Source organism: Calliopsis andreniformis, chromosome 1 (genome assembly GCF_051401765.1).
Source record: "Calliopsis andreniformis isolate RMS-2024a chromosome 1, iyCalAndr_principal, whole genome shotgun sequence".
Taxonomy (NCBI): Eukaryota; Metazoa; Arthropoda; class Insecta; order Hymenoptera; family Andrenidae; genus Calliopsis; species Calliopsis andreniformis.
In genome coordinates, this window is record NC_135062.1 from 5,989,577 (window position 1) to 6,011,996 (window position 22,420).

Here is a 22,420-nt window from a genome sequence, read left to right on the forward strand (position 1 = left end):
GTCAGACGTGCACATCCCTCGTCGTGTGTCGTGTTAAACGTCTAATCTCATTCTTGACGCTGTTTAACCATTTATAAAGGTACGTGTTTTTAGTATTAATATATCATTACTCATTCAACAAAAAATGTATCTTATTTTCAATAACCTTAATCGTTAATACTTGTTCGAAAAATTTGTACACCTTATTCTTCAATTGTACAAGCATCCGATGATATAATTTATTCGATATTTTCTCTATCTCAAAAACTTATATAGATTTAACAAATTTCAAATACTATTTCCAACTTTTTGTAATAAAACGTCTCTAATATAGTGTCTATCTTTTTAAATTTCGCATCTTTTTGTATTGCTTGAGACAGATTTAAAAGGCTGAAGCAAATGAAATATTATGGTACCGAAATTCAAATAACGTTTTTGATATTTCTGTAGAAATTAATAGAATTTATTAAGCTGCGACCGATTTCATAGGTTATAGTTAGATTTTCACAGATCATGGTTAGAAATTCTTAGTTTTTACAACGAAATATACATGTATTTTATTAATTTTCGTGGTATTTTATGATACAAGTAACAGGTGGGTAATGGAAGACCTTAAGCGAGCGAGATTCGATAATACATCTCTAGCGATATTCATGTATGCACGCAGTCCACTTCGAACGACATAACGCCAAAGTGCAAATCTTGCGACAAAGGTAAGATTTTTTACTATTCCTTTTTTATTGCAGAATTTGTCATATTCTTGAGTTCTGCAAATGCATAAAATACATTTGTATTACTACGTACTAAAATTATAATATCCTTCAATACACAATATTTGAAGTGCATGAAATATTAGGATATGGGCTTCAAATGATAGAATAGATAGATGCATCTAGTACAAATAATGTTGAAAAAGAGTCAGAAACTGGGCGACGAATTAATTAGTTTACTTTTCTTGGGTTATTTTTATGAATTTATGAAAACTCACATACTTTAGAAATTCGAATGGTCAGTGAACTTCGAAATTTCGAGTGGTACCTGGTGCCTCCTCCTTCTCATCTAACAATAAGAAATACTTCATCGTGCTTTATTTGGTGGATATCAGAAATATAGAAGGCCTGAGCAGCTCCACAATTATTAGTGTAAGCATATCATATCATTACTACATTTTTTATTAAAAGTTCAATGTTCTGAAAAAAAAAAAAAAAAAAAATGCTAACAGTTTTTTTAACTGTGTATATTTTCAATATTTTGCTACTTAATTGGTGTAAATTTATGAAAATTTATAACTAAGAGGATTTTTAAACGAAAATAAATAGAGTGAATATGACCTAATAATCGTGGCTTACATTAGTGAAAATATGCTCTTCGTTCCCTAAAATACTATTTCAATTAGAAGTTCTTGAATTGTCTGTCATTCAAAAATGAGCTGTTTATTTGCCAAACTAATGAACTCCGCAAAACAAAGATATTTACATTTATTTGAAATATAAAATGCTGAATATCAGTCAAACACTTTGGTACCAATCATAGTAACCTGTAAATGACTTAAATAGAGGTCGCCAAAATCAGCCTTAAATTTTTAGATCGGTAAGACAGTTTCATTCATTTATCACTATCAACCTTATCGATTCAGTTCGAAATAAGATTGTAACACCACTAGCGATGAAAACTGAAATTAAATATTTCTGGGAATATTCAAATTTAAAATTCAGTTGTGTAACGATATAAGTTTTGTAACTTGAACGCTCGCCCTTGTAAGGTTAAATAAACTTGTAAGGTTTAATAAGGTTAAATTTAGCCTTATGTGTTTCTCTTTTGTCTCTTTCATGCCAGTCGCATTAATTAGCGGCCACTCATTCTTTTCCACAAGAGACACAGCACAGAGGAAGATTCGCCAGTGGTCACAAGTTCTTTTAGTTCATTGGTATTATCAGAGATGGTAGCAGCATCTTAGTTTTCGTGAGCTCTGTACGGCCAACTCAAATGATTTCGGCCGCTCTTATTCAATGGTTCCCGCGTAAGAAAAAGATAGAGAATATCGGGGTGGCCAGATTCGTTTGAGCTGGATGTACATAAACTTTGAACACTTCTAACGCAATGAATAATGTTGAATGATGTGATGTACTTCTGTAAATCATAAAAATGTAAAATTAAACACCGAATTGTACATAAATAATTAAATAAACACATTTCCGTTTTATCCGTATATTTTAGCATAAATACTAACTTAATGGTTGTACCACTAGATGGCTGTACTATTTCAGTTCCCATGCGCGGAACAAATTTTGAAAACGTGTTTATACAAGAAGTCAATTATCATAATTTTATTGCACTATTGTATTCTATATTATATACATGAACAAACAGACTATGTATATTTCACAGAATATTATATATTTACATTATCAGATTGTCTCTAAGAAAATAGTTTCTCTATTATATCTATGATAAAATAAAACTCATGCTCTAATAAGGCACATATGTAAAAAATTACCCAAATCGATTTTTACACACGAAGTAGTATAAACGCATCAACAAGAATTGCATAAGTTCAAATAAAATGTATTCACAGAGGTCAGTTCTTCGTCAATGGAAATAGTTTAGTAAGCATTCTGTGTATAAAAAAAATACAAATTCATTTTGAAATGATTTCTAGATCAATAATCACTTATATCAATCATTAATTACCTAATTAATATTACGTAAATTGAAAAGTCAGTGTTAGGTATATTAAATTTTAACTTCATAGTAAGATAAAGAAACTTATTGAACAAAATAGTAACTTATACGAAATAAGTCCAACATATTTTATAATTTCTTCACTTTCATTTAATTAAAAGAAATCACCTAAAGTATGCCATAACTTAATTAGTCAAGCAGTTCTAAACGAGAAACAACACTTCTCAACTTCCCTATTATCTCTATTTTCACTCGAACAGCATCGCCTTCCTCACTAATCCATTCAAGAATCCCAATTCAAAGTCGATCTCAAACAACAGCAAAGAATTCTTTAGCGAAAAGGATATACACAAACTGCTCTCTTGCTATATGTTCACAAATCGGTGACGGCAAACCTATATCGAAATACAAATTTCCAATACGTACCTATATTTCTCTAATATCTATGTCGCGAATAAAAATATACAATAGCAAACCTTCCGATGAACTTATAGCCAAAAAGTACTGCAGAACCAAATCGGCGAAATCTTCGAGTTTCAACCCTTGTCAAGGTTAAAAAGAAATCATTTTCCTTTCGTCTCTCAAAGATGAGATCGTTTTCCTGATTGGCTTGGATCCTTTTCGCCCCCAAAATAGGCTGGCAGCCGTGGATTACACGGTATCGCGTCGGTCGTCTCATGAATTAGGCATCGGACAAGTTAATGAAAGTTTTCCCGAGCCATTACGTCTAATAATAGAGCAGGGCCGACCGCTAGTCTTCCGAATGGAGAAAGCAGAGCCCGCAGGACCTGTGTCCTGAGGACGCGTTCACAATGGACGGTGGATGGAGCGAAATAAAATTGGTTACTTAAATAACTCGCGGGTTGATTATAATTTTCGACGGTGGTTGGCGCTTTCGGGCCAAGCTCAAATACTTTATGACCGTAGTCGGCATATGGAATAAGGTGATACGCGTAAATTATAGTTATTTCGCGTCTGGCCCTTATTACGCGCGTGTGTAATAGGCGCGACCGATGCGTATAATTACTATGGTAAACTTTACCGCTGGCGATCGACCTCTTTTTCTCGCAGTTCTTGGTCTAGCAGGACGCACACTTTCGTTCGGGGGTTTCCTCGATAGAAGCTCCTTGTGCTGATCGTATCTTATAATTATACGGCGCAAATTACGGTATTCTTTTACTATAAAGTCGTTGCTGTGTCAATCGTGAATTGCAATCATTTAGAGAATGTATTACAATGTTTTCTAATTACGAAATCGTTGTTTAATTACAAAATCTTGAAATTATTTAAAACACAGCAGGTTTACTTTTATTCGAATTATTGTGTGCTCTTTACTATAAACTTGATGTTTCAGAGTTGCAAGCTTTACAATAAATTATGAACGCAGTCACTGTTTTTGTTTACTCGCGTTTACAGATTTTATATTTAATTACATTTATTGAGAATAATAATATATTTTTGATATGATAATGACAGCAACTACTCCATACTTTCTTTTCTTATTTGTTGTCTCGTTACCAACTGCATCATTCAGCTCATTCCCACTTTTGCTTAATTTTAGAATAAAAAGTTGACCTCACTTAAAAGATTCCAACGACTGAATGAACTACATAAGAAAATTAACTAAAAATAGAAATTAACTTATTTCTATGAGCTTTACGTTAAATATTTGTTAACTGTGAAAAGAATGCATTATTATTGGATTTAACAGATTTTTTATAACCTAGTGTTTCTACTCTCTTTACATTGGTTTAGATTAATTATTGATTAATATCATACTTTAATATTTAATTATGGGGTTCAAAAGAATGATTAACACAAAAGGTAGTAAGAATTTTAATCTAAATATTTAAAACGTTAAAACTCCATATTGTAAGTAGTACCTACCTAAGTACCTACATAAACTTATTAATTTACAAAGCTAGAATTTTCTGATAGATAAATGTACCATCACAAGCTTACGTAACATTGTCAATATTTCTTTGTAGAAACATAAAATTAAAAAATTGTCAAATACATATGTATATACACAACAAATTAAACTAATCCTGAAAAAAGTTTACCATACATTTTCCATTTATTTTCACCTATAAAATTAATCTTCATCCGCCAACACCATCAGTCCTGTCCCATATTATACATATGTCAGGTAAATTGTAAAAATTCAAAAAATGAAGCAACATTCACCGCCTGTCTCGCATTAGAATAGAAAAAGCCCGTCCAGGACGCTCCTTCTCAGCATACATGCGCGATCACTGTTAAATTTCTATCGAGACTGTCGCGCTTACAGAGCAGGCTGGATTAGCGTGGCTGTATGCGTTATGCGCGATGTTTAATGCATGGCGTTTCGCCGTGTGCGTCGGGGGCGTAGAAAATTGAATCGGAATTCGGATCGATACGCGACAGGAGCTCAGGAAGTTCACTTATCTGGTATCTGGACCCGACGATGCTGGACCCGTTACGTTGCGTCGAATAGAAACGACCGATTCGTTTAATCGATCGGGTCCAGCTAGCGCGCGACGACTTACGCAAGAAAGAAACGCCATCAAGATTCTCGTTCGACCCTCGATCCTCGGTAAAACGTGGATCTTTAGCGGGAATGAAGAGAATTATATTACGTTGATTCTATAATACTGAAAGAGTAATGGAAAATTGAAAATTTTGACTTAATAACGCAACTGTAAATTGATATAACATTAGACTTGGCTGTTTTTCATATACGAATAGAGAAAAATTGTTTTTGCTTTTAATGACGATATTTTCTCATTTTTTGGAAAATCGAAATGTTTTAATTATTGTAACAAGGAAGCAATTGTATTGACCATAATTAGCCCTGAACCTTAATTAACGAGTAATTTCATTTTGATTCTTGAAAACTCACTTTGCATAATGTTGAAGATTCAACGTTATCACAGATTTATGGAAAACAGTGGTGTTTATATGACAACGTTTATCAACACGATATCTATTACAATCCGTAAGATAAAACCGCAATTAACAGCAAAATAAAAACAAAAATGAAATTTAATGATTGATAAATAGTGATAACGTTGAATCTCCAACATTACGCGAAGTAAATCTTCAAGAAACAAAGCGAAATTACTCATTAACTATAAGGTTGATGGCTAATAAAGGAAATATACTTTTTTTACTAAGAATTCAACATTCTTCCACATTTTGGTATAAAAAATATAGCATTTCGCTTAAAAAGATAAAGTTGACCTTCAAATCTTCGAAACTCTTTCACCTATAAAACAGATGTATACATGGAAAGAAGTGACTACTGGTCTTACAAAAATCTTTTAAGTAGACTTAAATAGGGTAGACTTCTGTAGAGTGTGTTATAGATCTTTATAAAATTAACAAAGGTAGCCTGACTACAGTAAAAGCGGCATTATTGAATCTACAAGTTGACTCTGACTGATTTTGTTAAACTCAGACCTGTTAGAGGACTTTTGTAAATTTTACAAGAGACTTGAATAACTTAACATTTTTTCTATGTAAACTACATAATATAACTCTGCAAACCACGCAACCTTTGTATAAAAGTTACGTTCCTACAACCTATATTTTAGAAGTTATAGACGTCTGCTAAATGCATAGAACATCCTGAAGAAATGTACATGTTCTACGATATTTTTCAAAATTGAAAAAATATTTTTCTCTCTGAGATCGTATTAAAGTATTCAATATTTGTCATAATGAACATATTCTACCAAATTCTCGCGTATAGAAAGGAATTTATCATTGAATTAAATTCGAAGCAAGCAAGGCAAGCTCACGATTTCGATGAAAGAAAGTATGTGATGCATCAGTCAGAGTCGCGCAGCTTCCACGACAACTAAATTTTCCTGTACGCGAGAGCAACGGCGTGGATTGGCCTGTAGCATTTCGCAGGAAACGACGCCGGGAAAGACGAAACCGGAAACGGTGAACTACGAACGCGGAATCCGCTCGAAATTGCCGCTGGCTGTGCGCTAGACGAATGGAATTTCCGTTTGGAAGTTCGGCTTTGCTCGTTTTGCCGGGAAAAGAAGAAGACGCAAAAGATCCGTCGAAATTCGCTCGCAAGAGATTTTATGAAATTGTACGTTCAAAAGTATTCAAAATATTCAAAAGTTTTTACCATTTTTGGCTTGCTTATACTTTCCATTTATAGGAATTGTGTAGTTGCGAATTGATTTCTGAATACTCTACAGAAATTTTAGTTCCTTTTTTAAAATGAATTTATTTAAGTTGATGAAACTCGTGTGACAAAATTTCAGGGTGAATGTTTATTTGTTATAATATTCTTTACATCTCTGACAATAGTATTGACATTACCTAATATAGGTATAGGAATAATTTTGATCTAGACAAATTGTATTTGTAATGAAAATAAAAAATAATTATTCTATACAATGTTTAGGTTTATTGTATTTAATTATATTATTTAAAGCTATAGAAAAAATTAAGTTATTTGAAATAAAAGCAATTTTTGAAAAAAAATATTCCTGTGGCATATTTAAATATTGTATATACAATATATAAGGTAGAATTATTTGACTATTTGAAACAGCAAATTGGTTATTTTCGATATTACATCATGACATAAAATGATACAACTGTACTTCAAACATAAAGTAAGCGTAACAGAAAATCAGACATTATTTATTTATATATGTATTTATCTTGTAGTAAAAATTTCCAACAGTGTTATTTTATACATACCCAGTGACTTCAGTTTGTTCTCCAGTAACTTCAGTATTTTACCTGAGTAACCGGATAATTAATTCGAAGCTTTATAACTCTGAATTCTGGAAACATAAGGTTTCGTTATAATCTGACACTTAAAGTATTCTCACGTTGCAAACTCCTTGCTTTTCCTATTATTCTAAAGAATTTACTCATCTGTCACTGTCGTTTTTGGCAAAATAAATTGACTGAAATATTCAATTATATTTTTAACTAGTTACAAGACCATAGCAATTCAAAACTGTGTTATCTATAATCACTTTAGACAAAAGTACGTAAGGCAAACTCCGTTTGTTTTGAATAATTTGAAAAAATGATAAACGTAGCAACAAGTTTACAACAAGTCAATGTATTAGTATAAATAATTGCATTCGTTAGTGCAATTCGGCGCGTATTTCACAAGCACTAAAAGCGTGCATGTGATTTTTCATTGTCTAATATCGACCTGGTTCCTTCCGTCTAGCTTTTAATTCTCTCCATCACCTTGTACATATCTCTGTTCAACCCGATGGTAGTGGCACAAAATTCTCGGACCCATTTCCTGCGACCCTTTAAGAGGGTTTAGGGGTGCGTGAAGAAGCGGTCAGTAAATTTATGACGGAAAATACAAGCGATAAAGTAACGCGGTGACACAGTTGCAAAAATACGACCGCTCAGAAATTATGTGGAAAATGAGTCCTACCCTGTCTCATGCTCAAAGGTAAATAGCGTGTCGCACAGCCATTTAAATAACTTAGCCAAGGCTGTTTTGTTCTCACCAACGTACAGAAGATCATGACCGTTACTATAAAAATGACAAAAAGATTGCAAGGGTTAGGACAGGTGTAAATTGAAAGAACGTCGAGGTGACAGACACCAATCATCTGTCAATTATTTAAAAATTATAAAATCCCAAAAAACACTGAACTGAACTTTTATAAGTACACATCGCTCATATATGATATAAATAACCCAACTCTGAAAAAGAAAATGTTCATGGGACCTTATCTAAATATAAGATATATTTTGGTAAACGTGCTTTCTTGAGTTATGTAAATCTTACTGCATATGAGCGATATAATAATGTAAATACTCTTAAGCACTCGTAAGCGATAGCACTCAGGAGTAGCGTGAAACGAGCATTCGTAGATTTTCGTCACCCGTACGTCATACTCATCCTCGAAAAGCCGCGAGTATCATCACTTATGAATGTTTGTGGCGTATGTAAAACTAGGCAGTCGGAGATACTCGTTGTTCATACTTGTACTCGTCCGTCTTCCATTCATCGTCGGTACATTGTCGCGAGTCAAAAGAAAAAATTTTACTCGTCATTGTACACATTAACGCAGTCCTTGGCTAAGGGACAGCGAGGCTAGTTGTTACAGGGATAAGTTGATATAATACAGCAAATGTGGAACAGCTGACAATGGATGATTAACCTGTATTCCAAAATTTAACAATGTAACAGATAACAATCTTGCTTCGTACGGGAGTACGTTGTTACAAGATATCTCAACCTACAACATGACTTTTATGAAAGTCATGGTCTTAGTTTAATTATATATAATTCCGTTTAATTACATATACAGCATTGCAAATATATGATATGTTGATTACAACTAGGGACAAAAGGAATTAGTCCCCAATACAATTTTCACACCCCTTCGGCAACCGTTCTTTGCATCCAAAAGCATCTGGCCCGCTCAACGAACTTCGATTCCAGTTAGAAATAAATTCCCGTAAACGTAACGTCCATCTACCTACGATTCGTAACTACCTAAAGGTGAAAGCGTTGATTCGCTGGCCGCGCAAAAATTCGTCCCATGCAAATCGCCCGCGTCGCTTCAAAGGTTCGCGTGTATTCTTCCTATAGAAAGCCAGCCCAAAGGTCCTTTCTCCTGTCCTTTTGCGAAGGGGTTGCACTGAGACGGCCAGTGAATTTATAACACAAAATACGCGCAATAAAATTGAGGCTACCGTGGAGGAACAGCAATCCTCACGCAATGAAACAGCCCCGGCAGCACGCTTCCGAGACAACCCCCTGTCTCGGCCTCGTCCTTTAACCCATCGGTACGATTTAAATATTATCTTGTAAAGGGGATGGATTTAATACATTTATAATTGTACACGGGAGTGTCAGGGCGGGGCAGGGTCATTGGTCGGACATCAGTGACCCTTCCGGATGACCTACGGAAGGGTCATCGTCCACCACGTCTTGTAACCTTCCGATCTTTTTTTCTGAGCCCTCGGACACTTCACTTGGAAACTACCGAGTCGATCGAGCAAAATTTGGGGCACGGGCCTTACCGGTTCCTCAATTCTACCCTCCTTCATTCGGGCCTGGCCCAAGGGGATGCTTCCTGCATCGTTCTTTGGGACGGTCATCGAAGAATTTACCGCTGGAACGAACGCTAGTGTCGAGATGTTATCGCACATCGTTTTGAATGACAGAACTTAATAATGACTGTTCTTTTCTTCGTGAAGCTTGAAGACTGTTACATTCTTATGCGTTTCGTGTCGTTTCATGGGGTTTGGGGGTGAGAGAAAGAAAGTTCAGGTGGTGCTTTCAAGGTGGAGGTCATAAAACACTGAATTAAATTTTTGGAAATTTCAATTTTAAACTGAAATAATTGCTGAAATTGTTTTTGAGAAAGTTGAACCTATCAGTGACCGATTTCGTACGTTGTTACTGATCTTCATTTTTTCATACATATGTCATTCATTACGTTAAAGAATATAAGCTTCCTAATGATATAATTTGCATTTCCTTCAGCAGTCTTTTTGCAGGTGAAGATACTGCATTCTTGAGGTGTTAAATATGTCATTTTATCATATCAGATAACTTTATAATTATAGCAAAATATGTACTTATAGGTAGATTTACTTCAGATGCTTAACAAATTCTAAAGACTGTAGTCAGTATTAGGTGAAAGTTCTTAAGGAGTGACTTTTATAGCAAGATATCCAACAAGCAATACAATTACTCTTTTTAAAAGAAATCTGACTACATTACTCTATACTAGACCAAATACATACATTCCATAAGATCTTCCTTTGCCACTGTTCTTATAAGAAATCCTCCCAATCGTCGAAAGCAAATCATCAAACTGATCGTACCAAGAGTCTGAGCCACGAAACAGAAGTCGAAGGCAGGAGAACGACCACGGCCTAGGGTGCTAGCACAGGGGGATGCTAATAACTCGGGTCTGACACGGCCGATGTCCTGGTGAAGTAGGAACAGACAGAGGCGAAATTCATGCGTAATGTATGCGATACGCGAGAGGCACGGCGTTGGCCTCCCAAACAATTAGAAGGGGTCCTTGGCGAGCATGGAAGGCTGGAACGGCTGGCCAGCGGCGAGGGCCGACGTAGGGGTTGCGTTTCAATTTCGCTAGGAACCGTTATATTGCAACGTCTTCCGAAATTAAAACGCTTGGACTGCTTCCAACATGTGTACACGAACAAGCAAGGAGAAAGGGAGAAGGAGAGAAACGGAGAATGGCTAGTCCGTCGTGGCACGAATACGTTTCTCATGAGACACTTGCCGCGCGCTGTGCTTCCACGGTCGGGCCGAATGTCCCAGTGAATTCGTTCGCTTGAAAATACCGTTGTCATCGTCGAACGTTCCCGCTGGCTCGTTCAAACGGACTGACATCCGTGAAATTCGAGACGTCTCCGAGCTTCCAGGAGATGATAGCGCTGCGGTACTAGCGCAGCCTGTTGTTAGCGTCCCTTGGGGGCTCGGGATAATACACAATTTGGGAACGAAGGTTAATGAGAGGATTTTTGGAGCTTGCAGGCGAAGGTACTTCATACTTACAGTACGACTGACGTGTATACGTGGAATGATGATAAAGAGAAATAAATTGGAGCAGTTTTGAGATTCAAGTATGGACTGTGAATGTGAACCTTAGAAGCATGCTGAAAGCTTTTCTTATTAAATGAAGGACATGAAATGTATCTTAGATTTGAGTAAAGAAGGCATAAAAGGATAGGTCGTGTAAGTCTTGTTAGTTTCAAGTAAAACATTTTTCCTTTGTTTTACTTCTATTATTATTATATAGAGTATATGCATCTAGTAACTGAAAAACGCTACAATCCTGTTCCAAGTAAACAATCGTAGAGGAACACGCTCTGTCATACAACTGCCCAGCTTTTTCATAGATACACTTTTCTTTGCTTTCATTGGTCTATGTCATTTTATGTATAAAAGGCATAAAGAAAACTCATTGAAAACTCAGAAACTTTATAGCCATTTCAAAATTTTGGAAAATTCACAAATACCAACACAAGTTAAGCTATCTAAGGTTAAGTATCCAAATTACCCTAAATATAGCAAGACTACTCTACATGCAAAGTTCCTTATAATGCCTATGTAAAATACCTACATACTGTACGATACATAGCAATAGAGGATTATAGGGTAATAAGGAAATTAATTTAGTCGAGCAGCGTAACGATGCAAAATTAAACTAAAACTGCAATGCGTAAGACGACACCGATTTAAACTATTTAGCCAAGTCAATCAATTCTACTTTCCTAGCTCTGTATTCGTACCAAAGAGCAAATTCTATAAAACCCATATTATCTGTACCTTCCACTTTCTCCTTCACAAATTAAATCACTTTAATATCTTGCTACAGTTCTAAGTCCATCTAACCCAGATCAACCAGCATTATGATCAACAAGATAAGGTATTCCTTATGCAAGGGTTAATCGTTTCATTATCCGAAATAAGGAAGAAATAACGACCACCCCCAATTAACTCAGCATACCCAGGCCAGGACGTCGTGACAGGGGTACAAGCCATTCCACGGAAGGACGTAACGCGTTTTTAACGTACATCCACGAAGGAACGGGTCACGAGTCGCATGTATCGCGCATGAATTTCGACGATGTCCGTTCTTCCGGCTACCTAGGCGGACGCTACATGCGGCTTATATTATTAGTACCCCTGGCCGGAGCCATTACGCTCGTCCATCTTGGTCCCGCGCATTGTTCTTCTAATTTATGCCAAGGTGGGTCTAGCCGCCGCTCTTCCTCCTCCCTTCCATCCACCTCCCCCTGCCCTTCCCCCTACAGCGTTTCCATTTCTATTTCGCTCGTACGGTGCACCTTGAATTATGGAGTCCGTGCTACTAAATCTTCGGGGCTAATTGAATTATTGCTCGGATCTAGGCAGCACCGCGTTCGGTCTTCGGAATGGAAGAGAAAAAACAACGGCGAAATAAAGAAATTCTTCCTATATACCAAGTGTCCTGTAGCTTGCAATTCAACTTCAGAATTGATGGTTTTAAAGAGAAGGAAAACGGAGCTGCAAGAATGAAACGTTCTTTATTTTGTTCTTGTTCTTTATTGCAAGAATAGGACTGATTATCCTATAAATATAATAAATGTTAAATAAGTACCTTTATTCTAAACCATTTTGATTATGAGCTTGTACTTTCTATTTTCTATTGAATTAATTTACTAAATTTGTATATGTAAATTATTATTTGATTTAGAAAATACACCTAAGCTTGTTGAACTTAGTAAGCACATTTATCTACTTAAATTCTTAATAATGGCTGTCAAGTTATTCTTCCTCTAACATAAAACCATCAGTTACAAAGCACCCGATAGTTCTCTTTCTGCATAAGTCCATTTAGTCTGGCCACCGCCAGCGAGTGGCCTTGCTTTTCAATTTTATTCGCAGTATCTGATCGATCACATTTCATTTTTGATCGTGTTAGGAGACTTTTAACCGTACAGCCTCTTTTCCTTGCAAATGTCAGGAGCTTTGTCCGAGAAGACGGTTCTCCATGAAAAAAGTTGAGAAAGGTGATATCTTCTCGATCGGTCGCAAGTTCTATTAAATGGACATAAATTTTATTCGGTTGCGAGGAATGCATGAGTAAGGTTGTTACCCTTTCTCGAAAATAGCGAATGCAGGCGGACTGGTTCTACAGGTTGACAGGTTTATGAAGTCAAGATAATAAATGCTTCTCAGCTCGATCGAGCGCTTTTTGTTATCCTTATATGCTGATTTGGAAGATAATTTCCAAATATTTCTTTTCTTCTATTTAACGCACAGAAAAACCTTCATAATCCAACGTTTGGACATAAATATGAAATACACCTAATTTACATACTAATGACGTATGACCTTAGCGAGTCGGAGACAGAACATTTTTAATTGTTGAAAACAAGTCGTATTTTTTTAATAACAATATTTCAATAGAAATTACTCTCATAAAACTTTTAAATTTATGTTATTTTGATATTATATAAATATCTTTCTAGAAAAATAAGTTAGTTAATATTTAAAATAGTTACATACGCTAGAAAATGAATTAAAAGATTTTTTGCTTATAAACTAACAAGTGAACTAATCTTTCCATAACAAACTTTTCAAGCCAAAATAGATTTTAGTCAAAATTGTTTTTTGTACAACGCTATTTTCATAAAAATTATTGATCCAAAAAGTCTTCATTTACTAATATGTAACGTTTACTATTAAGAGCATCTATTCACAACTTCTCCTCACGACATTAGATGTACTTAGAACTCTTACATAATAGACTATCTAGTTTTTTATTTTTAGCATACATTACCTTTCCAAAGATAGTCCACATGTGGCAAAACTCGAGGAGAGTCCTCGATGTAAACTCCTGAATCTTACCATCGTTTTTTGAAATTATTTCATTTTCCTTTATTTCCGTTTTTGATACTGCAAAACTGTAATATCATGCCATAAACTTTTCATGGTTTCAAGTCGCAAAGCACTCAGTAAACATTGCAAGTACAATCAATGAACTAGAGATATGTAAGTGCAATTTGTAAAACGAAGCACCTTACAAAAAAAGAACTCATTCTCCGCAAAACAGCAATTCTTCACGCTTCACTCTGTAGAAAAAAAACTTGATCTTAAAAGAACACAGTGTAGACATTCACGTTTAACTACTATAATTGATTCAATCGAACACAATAATCTCTGGAATCACGTGTTTAGATGTTTCGGAGGAAAAAAAGACAGAATTTAGAAAGCCCTCTCCACAGATCCATAAGACGATAGTTGGTCCATCTAATAAGCAGTAATACGAGACGACAGAGCGGCGATCGTTCGATGATTATCGGTGGAAGAGTAAGAGATTCTTTGTAAATGACGGGCTCGGAATTTTCAAAAATCACAGAAAAGGCCGGCGTTCCACGAATGGTTGATTTATAAGAGAAGGCGGCGGCTCCACGAGGATACTCGTCGCGGGCACATGAATAATGCGACGATGACACGCCGGTATTAATATGATAATTCGATTTATTCGTGAGGGACCAAACGCTCCCACGATTTTCACGCCGGCAATCAGCAGATTTCAGAGAGACGGAAAGACCGCCGCGGCGCGCGGCATCTCTTTAAAGGCGATAATAATAACAGCGACAACGAGAAAAAAGGGGAAAGGTAGAGGAGAGTGGAGACAGAGCAGGGGGGAAGGAACGAAATGGAGGAAAGGTGAATCCGAGCGCGATCAATTTCCGAAACGTTCGTTCTTTACTGTCACTCGCGAATCTCGTACATTGTAATTACGACACTCTAATAACTTGTTGCCAGACACCGAAACCGACTCGAAAGCGGGAATCGTTAATTTTGTCTTTCCGAGAATCGAGAGAGAACGACGGGAGAATCTCCTTGAGACCGATGAAACATCCTCGAGCGTCGGCGTTAATATCATCACCGTTCTTGGTACAGCTTGAGGTCTATCGCAGAACCTGCCTTCGATGTTTTTCGGGAGATTGGTCTAATTTGAGTAATAGCGTGATCACTCTGAAAACGAATGTATTTGAGAAGCCATTGTGATTTTATTTTAAATAGCATTCTCAGTAGGAGATTCAACTCTTGGAAAATATTTGAGAACCTCTTTTCTTTAAATATAACACGTAGTATTTTAGAACATTCACGTAAATCTTTTTTTATTTAAAACATCTGTTAAAATCTAGCTGCTATTGAATCATTGAGGTCAATTAGGTCTCTTGGTATGTTTCTTGTCTTTTTGTATGGTTATTTGTTATTTCATTAGTTCAAAATTTCTTGTCTCGCTTGTACGATAAATTCGGACATATTCAGAATACGCATCCGCTGTAATCATAGCTTTATACTCAAACTCATTTATTCTAACATAGCCTTTGATTAGGTGTTCTAAAAGTAACAAATAGTCTAACTCCCGTCGCTTGAACAATCCAATTAAATGACCTATTTGATCTCCCAATTTATTTAAACAAACAATGTTCTATTCTAAATAATTAAACCTGTAATACTAGAATTCAACTCTTCCTATCGTTTCCTATATTAAAATCTATTCATTTCATTGACGAAAACAATTCATAACCTAAACAGCATGCAAGACCGATCACCTTGGATAGTCTAGATTTCACTATATCTGATAACTTGTTAAGGATAATATCAAATATTCACCAGCGCATCCGTTGCACAATATCTGATCTAGGGAAGAAGAAAAGGTAGTGGCTCTATTAACAGACTGCGACGGATACTAAAGATCTTCAGGGTATCCTTCTTTCGGACCTGCGGCTGACCCCAGGATATTATCCTGGCTCGTCCCGCGGAAGACCCTAAATTAATATTCAAATCTGTATCAACGGATCTCACCAACGGCCAAGCGCTATTGTTGCAACGAATTTCGTGTGTCCCTCTTATTCTGAAGTGTCTTTCTTGATCGTCTATGGATTTGGCTGATTCAATTCTCCCTCTACTGACCTCTAGTCCCTCCTTGCGCGAGGATCTTCCACACGATATCTTCCAGGGTTTTTTTTTCGTTTCGAGAACGAACACCATTGGTCGAGCTCTACGACTGACCCAATTATTCTGTCCTGTCATGATCTGGTTGCTTGAAGTGTGATTTCTAAACTTCTTTTGGGGGTTGTTACTAGGGTGTATACCATGAATATTGTAACTATTGAGTGTGTGTATTAGAAAATAGCAACATTTTCTTTCGAATTATATATTTATTGCATAGTTCATTTTTCGTAATAGTTCACAATAAGTTTATAAGAGCTATTCAATTTTTAGAGTTTTTTTTATCACACGTCACTTAATGTTTTAGAAGACATGAGATGTTAAGCTACAATTGTGATTATTTACTTAGATAATTTACTTTTAATATTTTTGAAAAATTATTTTTCACAAAAACAAGTGTATATCATGTTGCTTTATAAGATCTATAAAGATACTTTCAAGATTATTAATATAAAGAGATGTTTCAGATAACCAATGAATAGTTTCATAGAGGATATTGGAAAGTAAACACAATTTTTCACGATCCTAAGATATTTTAATCACTTGAAACTCATTGCCATTTTTTGCATCATAGTTTTTCTAGTTTCTTTACACTGCACCTTTACACACCACCTTCAAGATATAACTCACTAATGGGGTATTATAAATCAAAGTCATTTATGAGCATTGCACCAATTAATATTTTACCAGCAACTTTAAATAAATGCTTATTTTTAAGATCATACAAACGTATTATATTTTGTTTGGGTACTGATTTACAAATATTATATTCGCTCACGAGATCACGTTAAATAACCTTGAATAATTTTCAGTGACACAAGCGACTATTTTTGTCTTTTACAAAGCTAAAATAATACATTCAAAAGGTACATCGTTTAATTTTTTTTAAAAAACGAAGACCTTGAAACCTCTGATACATTCCCACTCATAAAGAAGTCATTTATGCTATGTAATGGATCCTTCCAATACCCTTTAAATTTCGTCTGATATATTTTTTGTGTGTCTATCGGCTTCAATAATAGATTGAATCACATTTATATACAGGGTGTCACAAAACTAAAGTAGCTAAAGTAAGTGGATAGGAATAGCACAAAATTATTTGAAATTAGTTTTCGCCTACAAAGGATTCATAGATACATATTTACCGAATGCAATGATATTTTTATAACGGATACATAAAAAAGTATACTAAAAAATCTTTACTATATTCCTCATATTAGTTTGAAGCTTTACAAACTACAAAAATCTCCAAAATTTAACAATTATTGAACAGTTTCTTCTAATTGTATCCACCTATTTAGGTACATCATTTCTCAACCACAGAAAATAGAATAGAATAGTTGAAAGCTTTACATTGCCTCTTGCGTTTTATGTTAAACAAATTGATTTTGTTCAATAACAATATATTTCGTATAGAATTGACGAATTGAAGACATACAAATAAACAGAACTTTACATTTTCGTGTGAAACCAATCTACTATAAATATTTGTGCGTATCTTTATCCACAGTATTTAAACTGAAAAAAAACAAATCTCTACCTACACTACATGTCAGTAGCTCTGAAGAGGTAAACGATACAATTCCCTAGTACCGTTTACCTAAATGGAGCCACCTTTCACCATCCAACGAACTTTAGACCCACCGAAGAACGGACAACCACCCTTAAACCGATCAACATCACATATTCGAATATTTACATTTCACACAGCATCCCGCTTCACGCGCAGCCCCCTAATGTGATCTCGTGCCAGCTTCGAGTCATCGAAATTTCCACGGTCCTTGGTCGCGGTCCGTGCCATTTGAACTCGAGGGCGATATATCGTTCAGACGAGCGAATCGCGATACAAGAAGCACGTCGAACCGAGGGAGCTGACGAAAAACGAGTACGAAATAGGAAAAGAAAAGGAGAGGAAAGGAGGAAAAAACTGGAGCAACGGGAAGAAAAAAGTCTCGTTTTGCGAGTAAATATCCCCATCGGTGGCTCCATTTATGGTCAAATTGCGGACAAATGGCTGCGTCTCTATACCTTGGGCCGATCTCTGAGGTGAGTCGAGGAAAAGAGGCGAAGAAAAAAAATTGTCGTTCCCCAAGTCAGGTTACGAATTCCGTAAAAACGAGCCCACGGGCGCAGAAGAGACAGAAAAACCTTCAGGCGAGGGGATTGAGGCGCGAGGACGACTAGAAAACGGCACGCAGGCGTATTGTCCTCGCGACGAGTGGAATCGTGAAATACGATCGGCTTTTAGTAAAATGAGACCAAAATATAGGGTGTCGAGGAGATTGTCTCTCTCTCCATCTTTACGATTCGCATTCGCGCTCTCTTTTTCATCCTGCAGGACAATAAGGAACGGGCCGTGAAATGACCATTCCGATTCGCCTTTTCTGGAAATTCACATTGTCGCCATATTACCGCAGAAAAATGATCGTTTTTTTTGTTCTATTCCTCTGTTTTTCCCCACGTTCTCGTTTTTCTGACGATTTGTTCTTGCTTTCCTTCTTATTCTGCTCTGTCCTGCGCGAGCTTCCCTTCACTCTGTGATTTTGATTTCTGTATTCCTATCGTGAAGTGCCATTTGATCGGCACAAGGACCGAAACGAATCGCATCACGTCCCTCTTTGATGTCCTGCGAGATCCTGGCCTGAGGATTCTCTCGGAAGCATAAACGAGATCGAAACTCGTTTTCAGGACGATCGCTTGTACCTTGTATTCTATTACTTTTCGATCAAGGGTAGTGGGAGGAAACTGGTAAGAAAGACCATGTAATTTATAATACTGCGCGACAAGGAAGCTTAAACATTCTTGAAGCTTGTCTTTTAAGATGTCAATGTTTGTATTGATTGCTTGGAAAATAGAGTTGTGATCAAGGAGATTCTTCCCTTTGATATATTATTTTGTGAACTATGTTTTCATTGTTTTGGTTCTGTTACTTATCTATCACTCAGTAATTTTGGGACTGGATAATATTTTTATTTTCTATTCATCACATTCAATGCTCAATTTCTTCCTTCTTCTGTTATTCAATTCCTTGTTTTTAATTACTTTCTTAGCTCTTATTTTGGATTGATTTAATGAGTTTGTTTGTGAATATGGTTTAATGAAATGAATAAATAATAAAAAATGAATTAAGGTATAACTTCGGAAAAATCAAAGAAAATAAATGTTGATTTTTCTGCATTCCTTTACATTAATTTTAAAATAAAAAGCAGGAAGATCAAAACTATTGAATTAATTTTCTTTTTATTTCTCTTCATAGTTTTATCAACTAAAACGTTAGTTAGTTACAATTGAAATTATTACAAATTTTATAACTATTTAAGTTTGAATACTCAGATCTAAAGGGTAGTGCCAACATAAATATGTAATTTATTTTCTTGTTCCTTACTTTTGTATTGGTCACTCAAGTCCAATGACATTTCATGGATTCAAATTTCTTCTACAACGTCTTCATCCTCATCTTCATAGTAGATCTTAAAACTAAGCTTCAGGTGAAATTTTAGAAGAAATCAGTCAATACATTGAAATCGGAGACGAAAATCTTTCTCAAGAATTTGCTTTCCACCTAACTATTCTTCTGGTCAGGTACCTACACTTCTCTGTCGGTTGGCTAAACACAAGAAAATTTGTTTCCTTTGAAATGCCACTTTGATTATCTTCCCTGCATGTCTTAAATTATTCATTGTCAGTAATAATGAGCGATGAATCTTTGTTTAAATTTAACTTTAGAACTCTGTTGAATCTTATTTTCTTCAAATCATTCAATTCTATTAATACTTCAGAAATCTTGATACATCTTTTTTCTGATACCAAATTGTCAATATTCTTAATGAAATTCTCTAAAGTGAAGAAGAAAATTAACAAGAATACTGAGATAAAATACTCCATATTTCCATATTTTAATGTCTGTCTATTTGTGCAAATTAACATTGAATTTTTTTTCCTAAACTTAAAAGGATCTCTATTTTTCTTCCCTCTAGCTATCATCTTAACATCAAAAATATTCCTGAAACGACTATCCTTTGAAATGCAAACGATTGCTGAGGTGTTCCATGTAATTCTCCTCTTTCAGTCTCTTGCACTTTCAGATTATATTAGTTTCTAGAATAGATAGCCTCGCCTACAAGATTTCACAGTCAAATTCGAGCTCGTACGTTCCCCGCTATCATATTCAGAGGGCTCCGTTATCGGTTCGCAACGAGGCGATCAAGATAATTCACGATAGAAGCAAGCTTCGAGCACGGTGCACCGTCGAAAATCCATTTAAGAGGCAAATTGATGGCCAAGAGGCGCGTGAATGAATGGGCTGGTCTCTTTTTTTCGGATATCATTACACTAAAGGGACAGATGCAACAGGAGTTGGGGAACAGCAGCAGCATCCTTCTCAGCCACCCTTCGCGAAAGCCACAAGGAGACCCTCCGTTTTCAGACATCCTTCCGAGCAAGAATGGAGCCAGAACAATCTTCCCTTTATAGGAGACATACGAAGCCATTCGAATCCTGGGAACCGTTTTTTCTCTCTCCCTTTCTTTATTTATTTCCACCTATCCTTCCTTCCTGCCTTCCTTCCTTACGCCAACTCGTATTACCGCGCCTGTGTCTTTCGTCGAGCAATTATTTTCGCAGCTTGGCGTCCTCTTACAGAGGAGAGTTCGCAGCTGTCATGAAATTTCGTCGGTTTACAAATATGACACTACATATGATTCTTCTTCTAATGAAATAATAAAGTGTGTCGAACAATGTGGCACATGAAGCTTAAGAAGAAGTCAGTTTTAGAACTATATGAATTAGCCAGACCAGAATTCGCGTGTACTGCATATCCACAAGTTAAACCTTAGGAATATAATATGAAAGACTATAACCGTAACAGACAAAAAGAAATTCTGTCTAGACGGAGTCGGTCGATATAGCTACTATTTTTATAATGTCCGATAAGAACATAAATTTTTGTCTCGTTACCATAAAAAGGGTAAATCAACATTTAACAACTATTTCCTAAAATGGAATTATCTAATGACAAATTCTACAACTGAAATAGGATACACGTCTGAACAATATCTCTTATTCAAAATGAAAACGAAAAAGAGTAAGTAGCAAAAAGCAGACCACAGACTTTTAACAATAGTTCATAGTCTATAACTACAGTTAATGGAATATAACTATTATAGAAAATTGCTCAATTTGTCAAACAAATGAATACTGGAAAACATAAGACGACACAAGCCGTGTCTCTACCCCACCATCCTTTAACCACGTGAATATCCATGCAAACTAGTCGTTTGTCATAAATCGAACGCATAATTCTTATCATCGTCTTAAATTATCGTCTTCGAATTTACGTTGAGTAAAATTGTAACTAAAATAAGTAAAATGAGTTCTAAGAGGAAACCTAAAACACTAATACTTTCTAAGTTGAAATTGAACTTTTTTTTCTTAAGCTATTACAATCAGTAAGTTATCAACTCTAGTACAAAGGCTTTGTAAATCGAATTTTTGTACGTTAAACCTCTCTTGCTTAAAAACTAGGATAAATCGAGACCTTTATATGTACATCGATGATTTTAGCTGTTCCCTTGAGATTCGAGTAATCGAGGTTCGACTATAGAACCATTGCAAATAATATTGAAAATACAAAGCAAAGAACACATTGCAATATTCAAGCTGTAAAACAAACCACTATTAAAGTTTATTTACTACTCCTATTTCTAACAATATGAATTCACATAAACATGCATCAACTACACATGTCGTAAAATTTTTTTAACATACAACCCAAGGTTATCAAACAGTGAATATACATAATGCAATAACTTCATCCGCCTGACACTGACTCCAACTTGAACAGAAAATTATTTTTAACTCAGTTGTCTATATATTCTATAAATAGAATTTTATACATTATTTTCCTCCTTCCAGTTATCTATCGCTATAATTTTTTGTTAACACAATTTACAAATGTTAATCACAACGACGTAAAAATTCTCATCCCTACATGGGTGTCATGATAGTCAACGTGTTAATTCAGAGAAAACCGTTTATAAGAAATATATAAAGAGTAATCCTATTAGTCACTTTTACTGCTCTAGAGGTTCTAGTGCTAAAATAAATACCAAAGAAGCATACATATATGTCACTATCAACACTAAATTCCCAACTCCCTCACAGCCTGGTCCTCGTCCCAAGGCGTCAGGTAAACCTCCAATAAGGAATTCATCGGTAATTCGTGGCGCACCGTGGAACAGCAATACGCCGGGGATCGGAACC

At 35.7% G+C, this 22,420-nt stretch overlaps 1 long non-coding RNA gene across 1 annotated transcript; it reads left to right on the top strand.

The window, feature by feature from the left end:
• LOC143179666 (uncharacterized) lies at positions 1 to 1,545 on the top strand. Its single transcript, XR_013001994.1, has 3 exons — positions 1 to 79; positions 575 to 692; positions 977 to 1,545. It is a non-coding gene; the product is annotated as an uncharacterized LOC143179666 (long non-coding RNA).
• Positions 1,546 to 22,420: the final 20,875 nt, after the last annotated feature.